This window comes from Paroedura picta, chromosome 11, assembly GCF_049243985.1.
Source record: "Paroedura picta isolate Pp20150507F chromosome 11, Ppicta_v3.0, whole genome shotgun sequence".
Classification (NCBI taxonomy): domain Eukaryota; kingdom Metazoa; phylum Chordata; class Lepidosauria; order Squamata; family Gekkonidae; genus Paroedura; species Paroedura picta.
This window is the reverse complement of record NC_135379.1, coordinates 5,043,448-5,059,156: the sequence shown is the minus strand read 5'-3', so window position 1 is coordinate 5,059,156 and position 15,709 is coordinate 5,043,448. Positions and strand designations below refer to the sequence as shown.

General features: G+C 46.3%; 1 long non-coding RNA gene across 2 annotated transcripts in view; it reads right to left on the bottom strand.

Annotated features, from left to right (window-relative positions):
• Positions 1 to 663: 663 nt before the first annotated feature.
• Positions 664 to 15,709, bottom strand: part of LOC143820818 (uncharacterized) — a 38,573-nt gene continuing 23,527 nt past the window's right edge. For both annotated transcript variants that reach the window (XR_013225537.1, XR_013225536.1), the window contains 2 exons: positions 3,490 to 5,983; positions 664 to 1,171 (listed from right to left, as the gene is read on the bottom strand). This is a non-coding gene — a long non-coding RNA (uncharacterized LOC143820818). The remainder of the gene's footprint in view (positions 1,172 to 3,489; positions 5,984 to 15,709) is intronic.

Sequence of the window (15,709 nt, the reverse complement as noted above, 5' to 3'; positions counted from 1 at the left end):
CGCAACTCTGGATGAATCTCAACTCTGGTCTTTCTCCAGACAGAAAAACAAAACAAGCAAAAACCAAAAATCAAAGCACAGGAGGACTGCTCTTCTGACACTGACACACTCAATCCATATATTTTGGAGGAGCTCACCGTGGCAAACTTACTCACCCATGTCATCCTCGCAACAACAGCCCTTTTGGGTAGCCTGAGAGAGAGAGAGAGCCGCTGGCCCAAGGACAACCAGTGAGTTTCATGGCAAAGCAGGATTTGAACCCAGGTTGCCCAGGCCGTACAATCCAACCCCGCCTTTTTCAATCTTTTGACTGATTAATCCCTGACAAATTTTGCAGGCTTTGAGGTTACCCTGAATGGGGGGAAGTTTTCTTTCTCTCTTCAGAATGAGTTTCCCAGAAATCTGGCTGACTCCAGAAGAAGCCAGTCCTTCGAGCTGCTTTCTGGGATTGTTGGACGGGCTCCAGTCATTATGATTTTTCTCCTTCCCTTGTGTCAGCCCTTGGACGCGGACGCACTAAAGTGAGGGCAAAGGCGAACTCTTCGGAGGGGCTGCATACAGCTTCATCAATATTTCATGGTTAAGGAAGTGACAGGATCCTGCCTTATTTATTAAGGGCACCCCCCTGATAACGCTGCCTTGCTCTGCGTTCTCCCACCCCCTAAAAACTGGCCATGCTGTTTAGCTCACCTGAGTGACTTCAAACCCCTCCCCGTGTATAAATTAAAGAAATTTCAAAACAAATTATAACAGAGGAAGGGACAAAATTTATTCAAGGTGTGAATACATCTTGGTGGGTCTTAAAGGTGCTATTGGACTCAAATTTTGTTGTGCTACTTCAGACCAACATGGCTATCTACATTAATCGATTGTTTTTGTCTTAAGTGTCATAGGAGTCCTGTGAGGCGCTTAATTCTCTCCTGAAATAAACTACTGAGGTTTTTTTCTTTTTCCCCCCCAAAGTTCTGAGTGCCTGTTTTTGGGAGAATTACCACAGTACAGAACAGGAGGGTCCTTGGTTCAGTGGCTAAGCGTCTGCTTAGGCATGTCAAAGGTCCCTGGTTCAATCCCAGGCACCTCCAGTTGAAAGGGTCAGGTAGCAGGTAATGTGAACGACCTCTGTCTGAGACCCTGGAGAGCTCGTGCCAATACTGACCTTCGTAGGGCAATTCTGCGAACACAAGGCAATTTCATGTGTTATTTATTTTATTCATTTATGTTTAGATTTATATAACCACCCTTCCCAGCATAGCTCGCGCAGGGAGGCTTGCATTATTTATATTACATAATAATTAAAACCATTACGCTAAACCATTGAAACGATTAAAACAGTTAAAAATTTAAATAAACATACAGTTGCAGTCACCAATGCTTAAAATCTTGCCTGTTATTCCATTTCTCCCATTCTGGGGGGGGGGTCTTGTTGGAGGAGGCCATTCTGATGTTGTTCTACAGTTCACTGGCCCCAAGCAAAAGCCTGGTGGCATTCCTTCCTTCCTTCCTTCCTTCCTTCCTTCCTTCCTTCCTTCCTTCCTTCCTTCCTTCCTTCCTTCTATCTCAGTCCACTTCCTTCCTTCCTTCCTTCCTTCCTTCCTTCCTTCCTTCCTTCCTTCCTTCCTTCTATCTCAGTCCACTTCCTTCCTTCCTTCCTTCCTTCCTTCCTTCCTTCCTTCCTTCCTTCCTTCCTTCCTTCCTTCCTTCCTTCCTTCTATCTCAGTCCACTTCCTTCCTTCCTTCCTTCCTTCCTTCCTTCCTTCCTTCCTTCCTTCCTTCCTTCCTTCCTTCCTTCCTTCCTTCCTTCCTTCCTTCCTTGCCAGCTGTGGGTTGGGAAATACCTGGAGACTTTGGGGGTGGAGCCAGGAGTGGGTGGTATTTGGGGCAGGGAGGGACTTCAGTGGAGTAGAATGCTAAGGAGTCCCCCCTCCAAAGCAGCCATTTTCTCCAGGGGAACTGATCCCTTTAGTCTGGAGATGACCTATAAGAGCAGGGGATCCTCAGGACCCACCTGGGGACTGGCATCCCTATTTGCATAGTATACACCAACCCAAGGATTCAGATAGAGGTAGCAAATTGTTGGATTTCAAATATCCATACAAGAGACAGACCATCTTTTCCCCCTTGTCCTCCAGCAAGCGATTAATGAACCAGAGAGGCCTGTCCATTGGAAGGGAGAGGGGTCACCGGAACCCCACAGTTCCCATCTGCTGAAATTACCGGGCAAATGGACCATGGGTCAGGTCAAGGCCTAGGGTGCCTGCTCGGACTTCCACAGCCCTGACCATCACAAAGGAATCAGGATTCTAAGATGCACAGGAAGGAGTGCCAGATGCCCAAGGGGAATCCTCCACCCATTTCCTTTCTAAAAAGTGCAGTTGGGTAATGTTATGCCTCCCCATCTCTCTCCCCATCAATAATCCAACTCCTGAATTAAGATTATAAAAATGCAGCTGGCAAGATCTGATCCTGGAGATCTTTGGTTCATGCAAGCTGGCTGGGGACACTGCCCCATCATGCCAAATTCAGCACAAAAAGGGACCCGTTGGCAAATAACCCCTCGCCTGCTTATTAATGCCGGCTCAGTGTGCTGAATCAGATCCTTGGTGTCAGCTGTCCTGAGAAGGCGAGACCTTCTGGGGTCACAGCAATTTGAATTTAGAAAGCTTTAGCATCTCTTGGTGTTTTGGGGACAGGTCTACAAAGGTGCAGGGATACCGAATCCTCAAAGCCAGTCTTTGTGGAGAAAGATGAGTGCCGGAGGAAATGTTGCTGTACTTGCAGGGTGTATGCATCATGTCACCCAAGGCTTAGGGGAAAGCTAGACAATATGTGAATAACACCTGCAGAAGGCAGGGTGGCCAACCTGTAGGCAGTGTGCACTCTTATTCAATATAGCCTGTATTAACAAATAGCATTATGTTACATTAACAGCCATCAGTGATCACCCCTAACATCCTTGGTCCACACACTGCATGAATAGCCTCTGTTGAATATTTTCTTTGCGGGTTATCTTTCCTTGCCTAGTGGACACTTTGATGGAGTCACAATCTCTGGCTGCTGAAACAAACGCTCTAAAAGACAAGAGTCCTCTTCCAAACAGATGAAGACCAACAGAACTCCCAGGTAGGCTGGTGGTTTCGAATATCATTTTCCAGGCTCAGTTAGGACTCGCAAATACATCTTGTTATTTTCGTGACAACCCGGTGGACCACAGCCTTGCCGAAGAATGCCTTAAAGCAGGGGTAGTCAACCTGTGGTCCTCCAGATGTCCATGGACTACAATTCCCACGAGCCCCTGCCAGCATTTGCTGGCAGGGGCTCATGGGAATTGTAGTCCATGGACATCTGGAGGACCACAGGTTGACTACCCCTGCCTTAAAGCATGCTGCCTCGTCTTTTGATGGCTGCTAAAGTAACGTAATTTCGTTTGTTAACACAGGCAATATGTTTTGAAGAAGACCCTCCACTTTTTGTACACAGAATTTTGTGTACCTCTGGAGTGTATATTCCTGCTATTGAGTGTCTTGTTTGCTGTTCTGAACCTCTAGGAGGTGGCTGGAGAACTCCTGGAGAGCTTGAGGGTTTTGACCCACGAAAGGGAGATAAAAGGGACTGGATGGCACCCCACGGCAAGCCATTTCTTCCTGCCACCTGCTCCCACGCCCTGTAATGAAGGATGATACAGTCAAGCCACAGAGCAGGTAGTAAAAGATCAGAGAGGGACCATAATAAGGCTTTAGCACTAAAGTAATTAGTATTGATTGGCTCCCATAAATTAGAACTGAGAAGGTTCAATGGCCTGGTTGCTGTTTCCATTCCATTTTGAAATCAGTAAAGAATCCTTCAAGGGAAAAAAGGAGTCATTGGAGGGACTGTCTGAGACCGTCTTTTTTTAACTGGTAACTTGTGGAAAGATGGAAGGACCTGACTAAGGACAGGCTCAGACCATGGGCTTCTCTCAAATTTTGCTTACCTGCCCAGATTCTGCGCATTGATTCTGCTGCTAATGCTCATGAGCACACCTGTGTTGCTGTATCATCAACTCTGATGCATGGAAGAGCCCAGAGATTAGCTGCAGATATATGTAGAATTGAAATGCAAACACAAAACGCAAATACAAACTGGATGATATATTTGCCCTTCAATGCCCTTTTTTGCATTCTCAGAAACAAAAGCAAAATTTTAATTTGCCATGAAAAGCAGAGGACAGGAAAAAGGGGGAGAAGTTCAGATCACTGTGGCCATGTTAGCCTCCTCAGCTTGCTTTCTTAAGAAATACCAGAGTGCAATTTCTCATACACTTTTCCAGACCAAAGGTGAAGGTACTCTTGGAAGGTTAGCAGAAAATTGGTTCTGAGTGGTATGTCAGTCAAGCGTCTTCAAGGATTACTGAAATATGTTATTTTCCTTCACCTGAGCTGTTCTACCGGGCCTATGGCTGAGGCCTATAAGATCAAATCCCCAGCTGTACATCATTTGGGGTGGGTAAGGCTCTTCTGCCCCCTCTCTCCTTCCCTCCCACTGAAATCCAGAATAGGCAGTGCTGGATGAAAGAGCTTTAATTGTTTTAGATCTTTAATTATTTCTTGTTTACGTTTATATATTTATGGCGTACCCCACCCGCCGACCAAAGAGAAAGGGTGGGTAACAATTACAATACAATAAATTTATCATAACTTCAGGCTGATCCTAAAGTTGGACTAAATGATCTGTTTGGCCATTTCCAACTCTAGGAGTCTAAATAGCTAAAGACATAAATCTGCTCTGACGGACACAGCACCAAAGGCCCCTCCCTCTATGCTGCCAGGAATCTTTTTTTTATAGAATCATAGAGTTGGAAGGGATCTCCTGGGTCATCTAGTCCAACCCCCGGTACTATGCAGGACACTCACCACCCTATTGCTCATCCATTATAACTGGCCATGCCCTTGAACCTTATCATAGCCGCTTCTCCTTCCACTGACCAGAGAAGCTTTTCCTGAAGATTCTAGAAATTTCCTTCAACTCTCTATTCCCAGCTTGGAGGAGGGGTCGAGTTGACCCACCCATTATCTCTCTTGCTAACTCTATTCGCATTTGTATGAATCCGGGCTGAAGTTGGGAAAGCAGCTGAACTGATTTCTCCCTACCCCCCTCCTTCTCTGTGTGTGTGGGGAGGACTTTTGACACTCAGAGTGAAGGTTTCGCACAATTCAAACCCCCAAAGAAAAAATGCATTTCTTCACAAGCAATCTTATATGAAACCCTCTGCCTCCCAGTGACAAAACGCCAGCAATCTTTTTTATGATCCCCAGACCAACAACATAATCCACATAATACCTTTCCTAGGACTGACCAGCTGATGAAAAAGCCTGAACAGAAATGGGGTGAGGGATCCTGTGACTCCACTCCCATGGGGCACGGAGGGGGTGGGAGCCTACCATCTCCCCCTCCTCATTGCTGCCGTTGGTATGCCTCCCCCTCCGGACTCCAGCATGGCCTTTTCCATGTACACAGTATAGGAAAGAGCAACCCGTTACAACCCAATCATTTTTACGCAGCTTCTGGCCAACTGACTATGATAATTGACTATGTGTAATATTGAAAGAGGGCTTTGTTGTCAGCTCAATACAATCAGCGTCCAGTAGCACCTTTAAGACCAACAAAGATTTATTCAAGGCGTGAGCTTTCGAGTGCAAGCTATGAACTGACCATCATGACAGTGGGAATATATAAGCAGAAGTTAATCCTGTTACATTAGTAAACTGTGTCACAACATCCAAATGCAGCCATATGAGAATTCTGTTTGAGATGGGGACATGAAGCCTATGTCCTAAGTTCTTGGGGGCTTATATACATTTTTTTCAAAGTATTTTTCTAGGTAATGTTCACAACCTGATTTGACATCTGGAACATGGACGGCACCATTGTGCGATTCTTCAGTAATATGACAGCCTCGGGGAAAGAGGAAACACACCCTGTTTGCACTTCCTGTCCTGCAGGGTTGCTGTGAAAGTAAAATGGAAAAGGCAAGAATTAGGCATGCTGTTCTGAGCTCATCGGATGAAGGGGGAGGGTTAAAAAAATGTAATCAATCATTAACATCCATGTGGCTTTGGGAAGGGCATCTCGGGCCAGCGGCCATCCCAGCACCTCCCGGCCATTGATTCTGGAAAGGGCAGGGAGTGTGGAAGAGTAGCTCAGAGAGACTCACAAAAGCTCATCCACCACTACAGATTTTGTTAGTCTAAGGCAGGGGTAGTCAAACTGCGGCCCTCCAGATGTCCATGGACTACAATTCCCAGGAGCCCCTGCCAGCGAATGCTGGCAGGGGCTCCTGGGAATTGTAGTCCATGGACATCTGGAGGGCCGCAGTTTGACTACCCCTGGTCTAAGGCAGGGTATCCCAAACACAGTACCGAGGTACCACATGGTACCACAGCATGAGGGTTTTCAACATGGTGTCTGGGAAAAGCCCTCCCACCCTGTGAAAGAAAAAGGGTTTTTTCATTAAAAAAAGAAAATCTGCCCTTATTTGGGCAGGTTGACCTGCCCCCTCCCCAAGTGGCCAATGATGGACCTGGAGGTGGTGGGAAGGGGAGGGGCCCCAACCATTTAAACCTTTGCCACTTCCGGGGGCGTGGCAGATGGCGTAGCCAGCTGACGTCACTTCCTGGTACCATGAAGCCTGAAAATATTTCAGCAATACCTCCATGGTCAAAAGGTTGAAGAGGGCTGTTTGAAGGTGCTCCTGGAGTCTGGCACTTTCTTACTGCTGCAGACAGATTCATACGGCTGCCCATCTTGACCTGCCCCCATTATGAACCCCAAGACCTTAACAAGCTCTGAAGTTTCCAGGCCCTGACCCAAAGAGTCCATTGAAAGAGAAGCAGTTCATCAGTCTGGGCCATCAGGGCCTGTTGGTCTCGGGTACACTGGTGGAGACAAACCCACACCTCTGTTCGGGGTATCACAATAGTGTCATGAAAACCCTAGTCAACAACGTTGGCTCCCCCCATGACCCCCGTTCTGTCGGCACTCCCTGCTCTTGACATGTTTGTTCAACGGGTGCTGGAGTTGGGGGGGCGGGGGAACGCAAATAATTTTGCCCGTGACGACTTCTTAAAATAGCCCTGGAGTGTGAATATCTGTCACGAGAGCCAGGAACCCCACTGATGGCTATTTGCATTGTCGAGCATGCATTATTCAGTAGCCCAAGAAGCCCATTGTTCCACGCTTCTGGAATTAATCAGGATGAAAATTGCCTGTCACCCAAATAACGTGTTTGCTCGATCCGTCAAAGTGGGGCTGCACAGGGAAGCAGTGGGGGTCCCTCCCCGGCAATGTTATGAACCCCCTTCTCCTCCCCCAACCCCCAGCAAGCGATACGGGGGCCCTTCCTTGCCTTAAGGAGAACGAAGGGAAATGATCTCTTCCCCGCCAGGGCCGAGCGTGGCACTTTGCAATTTGCAGCACGGAGAGGGGAAAGGGCGGGAGGGACGAGCCCAAAATGAACCCGGCACCTGGTGCCAAGAATCAATCACTCCCAAATGCATGGCGTTATTGTGACAGATCTAAATATGATTGTTCCAGGCTTAAGCGCTTTCCAGCCAGCGCAGAAGGTCTTCGACTTCATTATTGTGGCCGTTTCCCCCCCCCTCAGCCTTGCCCCCCCCCCCGCCATCCTGAAGCAATTGCGTGTTGCTTAAAGGGTCTTTCTTCCCTCTCCGACCTTTGGCCCTTTGACCTCTCTGGCATGCTGTGGCTCTCTGTTGCCAAGGTGAAAGTATTTGAACATCTGTCCTTGCCTATTTTGCTGCTCCCGGGCTGTATTAGATTAAGGAGGCCCCCATGTGCTAAACTAGACCAAAGATTGTCTCCAAAGACTGGCTTCGCAGATAAGCTGATTGCATTAAGACCTCGGGGAGGAAAACAAGCCCACGCCCCCAGCAAACCTGCTTTTCGGAGGAAGAGGAGCCCCGTGGAACTAGCGCATTCTGCAAGGGATGGTCCCTTGAGAAGCCACCGAGGGGAATAACTGTGCGGAGTTATTCCCGTTTAAATCCATTGACTGGAGGGACCTTGTGTGAGATTCATTACTTATTTATTTATTATTAGACTTACTGACCTGCAGCCAGCTGGCAGCGGTTGGCAACAAGATAATAAAACCACAATAAAATCACAACATTGCAGGACAAGTCCTCCAAATTTGGAGAATCAAACAGATCAGAATTTCTTATGCCATGCAATGCATTTTTAAAGCCTTCTGTTAGACCAGGGGTAGTCAAACTGCGGCCCTCCAGATGTCCATGGACTACAATTCCCAGGAGCCCCTGCCAGCATTCACTGGCAGGGAATTGTAGTCCATGGACATCTGGAGGGCCGCAGTTTGACTACCCCTGTGTTAGACATTTGCACCTGTATTTTTTTTTCATGAGGAATTCCTTTCTGCTAGGGAAATTATCAATTGTACTTCTGCCATTTTTAATTGTTGGTAAAGTCTAACTGCGTTTAGGGCTGATCCTGGGTTGAGCAGGGGGTTGGACTAGATGGCCTGTATGGCCCCTTCCAACTCTATGATTCTATGATTCTATACGTGAAGGGGCGGAGCACCAGGCTGCTTAAAAGAATAAAATAGTTTTATTTATGCTGCGAATACCACGGACAGCCAAAGTTACCAACAAGACAGTTTGAGAGAGGAGCAAACCAACTAGGTCATTAGTAGGCAAGATATTACTGCTGAAGCTCACTTACTTTGGACACATCATGCGATCAAAGTCATTAGATATATCATTAATGTTCAGCATGGTCAGCGGCAAAAGGAAACGTGGTCACCAAAGGATCCACTGGCTTGACACGATCAAAGCCGACACAGGGATGACCATGAACCAACTAAAAGAAGCAGTCAGAGACAGGGGCGCATGGCGAAGACTTTCCTATAGAATTGCCAAGGGTCGGACATGACTGAACGGATGACATCATCATCATGGTGAAGAGAAATAACTTCGTATAGAAAGAGAGGAGGGAGAGAGAGAGTCTTAGCAGTTTAACTGTCCTGTTCTGCGTGCACTCTGTCCTTTTCAGGACGCAAGCCCTCGGGCTATCAAGAACAGCTTCTCTGTGGATGACTGTGCTTTAGGAGAGCCAGTGTGCTGTAGTGTCAGACTAGAATCTATGACAGACAGGTTCGAATCCCCATTCTGCCATGGAAGCTGTCCCCACTCCTCCACATGCAGCTGGCTGGATGACCTTGGAATTGTCACAGGTCTGGTGGCCCGGAGACTGTAAGCTGCTTTGAGACTCCTTTGGGCAGGGAGAAGTGGGATATAACAGCCAACTCTTCTACTTCTTCTTCCTCAGTGGGTAACCTTGGGCAAGTCACAGGCTCTCAGCCTCACCGACCTCACAGAGTTCTCGTGAGGATAGAGAGAGGAGAGAACAATGAAACCTCCTCTGGATCCCCATTAGAGCAACGGTGAGGTAGAAATGAAATTAATATGTTTCAGGGGTGGCGGCTACTGTTTTGTGGAGCATTAGGCTTGCCAACCTCCAGGGGGTGCCTGGGGATCTCTCGCCATTACAACTGATCTACAGGCGACAAAGACCAGTTCACCCGGAGAAAATGGCCGCTTTGGAATGTGGACTGGATATTATCCCCAGATGAAGTCCCACCCCTTCCCAAGCCCCGCCTAAGCCCTGCCCCCAAGCCCCGCCCCAAGCCCCACCCCCAAAACCTCCAGCTATTTCCCAACCCGGAACGGCCAACCCTATGAGGAGTTTACACAGAGAGTCTCCACTTTTACATAGATTTCATACTCTTCTGCAAAGCATGACTTCCAGTGCTTTGGATAGCTTATGAAGGAAGGCCAGTTGTCGTGACTGTGCAAATGGGCCACCCCTTGGTTGTCTTCGTTACTTGTATTGTAACTTTGCAACATAGCGGGTTTCCCTCATTCACTTGGCATGTTGTTGACCAAGAGACAAACAGGAGGTAAATATTTTAAATGAATGATGATGAACCCCCCAGGTTGGACATTTGGGCTATGCTGGCACCAGCCCTACAAATGTCAAAGTTTGGCCCTTCTGAAGTTTACCATCCAGTGTTCATCTTTCTCTCTCTTTTTAAAAAAGAAGAGGGAAAATTTTGACTGCGTGATCTACTTTCCTCTCTCTCTCTCTCTCTCTCTCTCTCTCTCTCTCTCTCTCTCTCATTAGCCAGGATTAATTCATAAGCTATTAACTGGCATAGTAAAAGGGATTCTTCCTTAACGCGCTTATTGGTGTTTATTGTCTTGGCGTCCTTCCCAACCGCAAATAATAATTAATTTAAAAATGCTTTGCAATCTCTCTTGAGCACTTCGCACCTTCCAAATGCCGTGCAAACATTAACTAATTAATTGTTACTGTGAGACGCCGATTGTTTTCAAAGGGAAGCCGAATGGATCATGGAGGGAATACGCTGTGTGACTTTCTTCCTGCCTCCCACAGCTTCTCCCTGTGGCAGGCAGATCCGGTGGAAAGACATGGAGGTGGGGGGGATAGCACAATTATGTGATCTTCCCCTTTGGGAAGCGCTGTTACCGGCAGAGCTCTCCAGCGAGCCAAGAATGTTAGCGAATTAATCATTTGCCTTTTAATTGGTTAATTAATTAATCAAAGGTAAATAAAGCTGCGCATTGCCAAAATCTCACTCGAGGTGCTCTTTTTTTTTGGGTGGGGGATACATTGCGGGAGAATACAAGCAGGGTTCATGCAGGGGAAAGGGGGAACAGGTATAGTCTTTTGATGAGAAAAGGGATATTATCACATTTATTTCCTTTTAGCAATTTTATTTCATGACTCGGAGGACTGTATATATGGAATTGATGTGCATGTGGGGGAGTCATACAGGATAATTTTATTGTGGGCATTGAAAAAACCGCTTCCACCTTGGGTATAAAGTAATGTATAAATTGATAAACAGCAGTTGCTGATTACATGCTGCTTTAACCCATCACTAAGTATTATTTTTAACAGGAATGAGTTTTGAGCATCCTCTGGCGTATGTGTTCTCTTGTAGGGATCGACACGAAACGGCTCACAAGCATAAGTTCATGATGAATTTTGGCCAGTTCATGGTTCAGAAACAAGTTTGCAAACTGAAGAGCGGCCACAAAATTCCAGTTCTGACAATTTGTGATGAGCATGAAACAGCAGGTTAAACAGCTCCAAGCCATTTAAACTTTCTGCTTTCATGGGGAGGAGCCCAGTTTTCTTCTCCTTGGGAAAAGTGGTGGGGAGTAGACAGCAGGCAGTTAAGTTTTAAGAATTTAGGGGTGACCATCGATGCCTCACTAACACTCGAGGCACAGGTTAAACAGGTAGCTAGCCGGGCATTTTTCCATCTTCGCCAGGCTCGGCTACTAGCGCCCTATTTGTCCTCTGAACACCTGGCCACAGTGATCCATGCGACGGTCACCTCTAGACTAGATTTCTGTAACTCGCTCTACACCGGCCTGCCTCTGGGCTTGATCCGGAAACTGCAACTCGTCCAAAATGCGGCTGCTAGAGTCCTCACAGCTACACCATGGAGGGCTCACATCCAGCCAGTTCTGAGGCAGCTGCATTGGTTACCGGTTGCCTTCCGGATCAGGTTCAAGGTTTTGGTTTTGACCTTCAAGGCCATCCGTGGTCTAGGCCCAGCATATATGAGGGACCGCCTTTTGCCCTATATCCCCCGCAGGGCTTTACGCTCTGCGGGGGCTAACCTACTGGTCGTTCCTGGCCCCAAGGAAGCCCGCCTGGCCTCGACTAGGGCCAGGGCCTTTTTGGTCCTGGCCCCAACCTGGTGGAATGAGCTCCCGGAAGAGCTGAGGGCCCTGCGGGAATTACCAGCATATAAATATATTACCAGGTATAAATATAAATATAATCATCATCATCATCATCATCATCATCATCATCATCATCATCATCATCATCATCATCATCATCATCATCATCATCATCATAATCATAATCATAATCATAATCATAATCATAATCATAATCATAATCATAATAATAATAATAATAATAATAATAATAATAATAATAATAATAATAATAATGTGGTTCTGATTTGAGAACTTGATTTTTAAGAAAGAAAGGAAACTGTGGTTTGTTGGGTATCGAGAAATTCAAGCTACTCTGATCTCATCAGATCTCAGAAGCTAAGCAGGGTCAACCCTGGTTGGTATTTGGATACGAGAATACCAAAAGGCAGTGGATGACCCTGCCTGGGTTACCACAAATCAGATGTAACTTGACACTCTCCACACATGCACAGACACACACACACACACACGCACCATTTCTGAGCTGTGACCTCGAAAAGACAGGTTAATAAGCATAATCTTACAACCAAATGCAGCTATCATTAGAGACATGACCTTCTGTAACTCCCCACAGTCCTAAATGCACAATACCACTTGTAAAACCAATTCCCGCCAACAAAGCAACTAAAACAAGGAAGGTCAACATCTAGATACTTGGAGGGAAAGGATCACTATTCTACAGCAGGAGTTGGGACAGGGGAAGCTAGAAGGGTGTATTTTGCTATACCTCGCTGACCACCTCACCAATGAACTAACCCAAGAATTGCCAGGTTAGGGATGCCAGCCTCCAGGTAGGACTACAAGCAAGAATGTATTGTACAGTAACAGCTCATCTCCAGACGAAAGAGACCAGTTCCCTTGGAGAAAATGACTCTTGGAGGGTGGACTGTAGCCGCCCACTCCGGGCTCCATCCCCAAATTTGGGGGGGGGGGGAATTCAACCCACAACTCACAATTCAACCCACAATTCAACCTACAACCATCAACAGAGGGTGGCAGGTTACAATGGATGAGAGATAGGGTTGTGAGTGTCCTGCACAGTGCAGGGGGCTGGACTAGATGACCCAGGAGGTCCCTTCCAACTCTAGGATTCTATGAACAGGTTAAACAGATTACTAGCAAATCCTATTAAGGAGTGCACCTTTTAGGTCTTAAAATATATTTTTAAAGGCTTTGACTGCTGATTTGCCAAGTCCAGGTTTATAAATACATGGAGATTTGAAGGTGAAGCCTGGGAGGGTGGGATTTAGGGAGAATTCAGTGGGGCATAATACCATGCGGTCCGCCTTCCAAATCAGGCAGTTTTCTCCAGAAGAAGTGGAATAAATGTTTTAGATAAGTAAACAAGCCTTGACTCTGGCCTGGTGGAACCTTCTTCTTGGTGAGCTCTGGGCCCCGCAGGACAGTTCCGCAGGGCTTGCAAAGCAGAGCTGTTCCACCAGGCGAACGGTGGAGGCCAGAAACAACCAATATCGAAATGCTGCCCTCCCTGCTCAAAACATCAGCCGAATTATCACCACACTGTGAAACGGAGATCTTCACCAGCTCTCCCACTACAGCAGTCTTTCTCAACTTTTTTACCCTTGAGAAACCCCTGAAACATCAATCAGGCTTCAAGAACCCCCAGAAGCAGAATATGGTTGGGAAGCAGAGCTGTGGACATGCCCACCTGGGCCCCTTTCCTTCCCACCCCCTCCAGGCCCCTCATTGGCCATTTGGGGAAGGGGGTTGGGTTGACATGAACATATATTGTTTTATGACCTGATAAATATTTAACACATTTTAAAAAATTAAAAATTAATTAACTTCTACTCTTTCAGGGCACCCTTCCAGGGCCATCAAGAAACCCCAGGGTTTCACGAAGCCCTGGTTGAGAAAGCCTTCACTGGAGGATTAAAAGCAGCCATGAAAAGAGTTGCTTTAACTAGGAAATAGTAATGTTTGTTTTAATATTATGATTATGGTAGAGGACAGGAAAACCTGGAGGATCATTGTCCATGGGGTCGCGATGGGTCGGACACGACTTCGCACCTAACAACAACAAAATAATGATTATTGGTATTTTATTGTTATTACATGTGCTTTTACCTACCCTAAGCCTTTGGGGAAGGTTGGGTTACAAATGAAATTATTATTATTATTATTATTATTGATGTATGGAAAGATCAGTTGTCACCTGTCTAACTGCGATAATTTGTAATTGTTTTTATGGGATGTTTTATGTGCTTTATTGTATTTACTGAGGTTGGAAACCGCCGCGGGACCATTTGGAGAATGCCGGTATAGAAATCTAAAAACAAATAAAACAAATAAAACAAATAAATAAATAATTCTGGGGGATTTCCTGTACCCACCTAAGGCTTGGCCACTGTAGCTTCAGGTCAGCTGAACGCTTCTGAAGCAGAAGGATTTACAATCAATAAAGGACCCAACCAACCTGGATGGTTTTATTTGTTTCCCAGCGCAATCCTGTGGCCATCGGGGGCGTCCAGGCCTTGACGGTGGCATGTCGGCCAGCCTGTGCCGCTGTGTGTTGCTCCAATCCTCTTGAGCCCTGACAGCTATATTGGATACAGCAACCGGTCAGCCTAGTTCAGGGCTCCACAATAATAACCGTCTCACTTCGTTTTATGAGATGCGGATCTCACTCTTGTGGAGGTCAAGCCGAGAAAAATGAGCTTGGCCACTGCCTTCTCAGAAAATCCCAACACAAATCATTTACCTTTTGCGTTAAGGGAGGTCTCCTGGGTCCCCGTGTTAGAGGCCAAATCGTGCTCCAGAACGCCAGAGGAGAGATCACTTAATGAAATGACGCCATCTTCCCCTCCCTCTGACACCCAGGCACTAAAAGTCTGCAGCCTCCAAGGGCTGAGAGGCCAACTGATCAAGCTACTACTCTGGTTTATTAATACCTTCAGCCTTGGGTGTAAAAGGGGGGTGGGAAACACACAGCTGGGTTCTTCTGATTCGATCTCTCTCATCGCTGGTAAAAAGGACGTGATGCAGTATCAAGCTACATGCTCTCCATATGCAAAAGAACAAGATATATATTGTCAAATGTCAGCTTTAGGCTTATCTTTTCTTCAGAGAGCAGTTCCGTACTGTGTACTATGTAGTATTTCTTTCTTTCTTTTTCCTAAATAAAAATGTTTTTATTTTTTAAAGGTTAGATGTGCTCTAAAAAGCTTGTTATCTTTGAACAGAGAGCAGGAGGGAAAATAGATCCTCAGCTTTTTTTTAAGTCGTGTTGTGAGATCATGCATCCGTGGCTGGCCTAAGTGAACATAGTTTGCACAACGTGGTGTACGGAACTCCTGCGGTATGAATCATTCGTACAGCCAGGGGAGGGAGAAGGCTATTTGTTCTGATTCTCGTGGTGCTTATTGATATAGCAGAGACCCCCTGATGTGGAAACATCATTAGCTGTAGGCATAGCTTTGCTATACAATGGATGTACACTACGGAAGTCGGAGTCTTGCTATGGCTCCCCCAGAAATCTGCGGCCTCCAACTCTCCCCCCCTGGGCCTCCATGCTCCTCTCGTCCCCGTCCCAAAGAAACTTACCAACTTCCTGGAGCTTGGAACTACATTAAGGCCACCCCCCAAATATCTATTTTTTCTGGGCTCAAAACATTGTTGGTAATATAAGTATGGTTCAATGATAGGGATTGTGGGTTAATGAGTTGAAATGTACTTATTGTCAACTGCTAAAAGAAAACTGGTATAAAATATTTTTAGATGGGCTATTGCCCTTCAAGATATAACAGGAATCACTAAGAGTTAGAACGGAAAATGTTGGACATGTCAGAAAATAAAGGCAACATTTTACCATACGTGTTGAACCTGCCAGAAGGCAAGGAAATACTAGATATTGACTT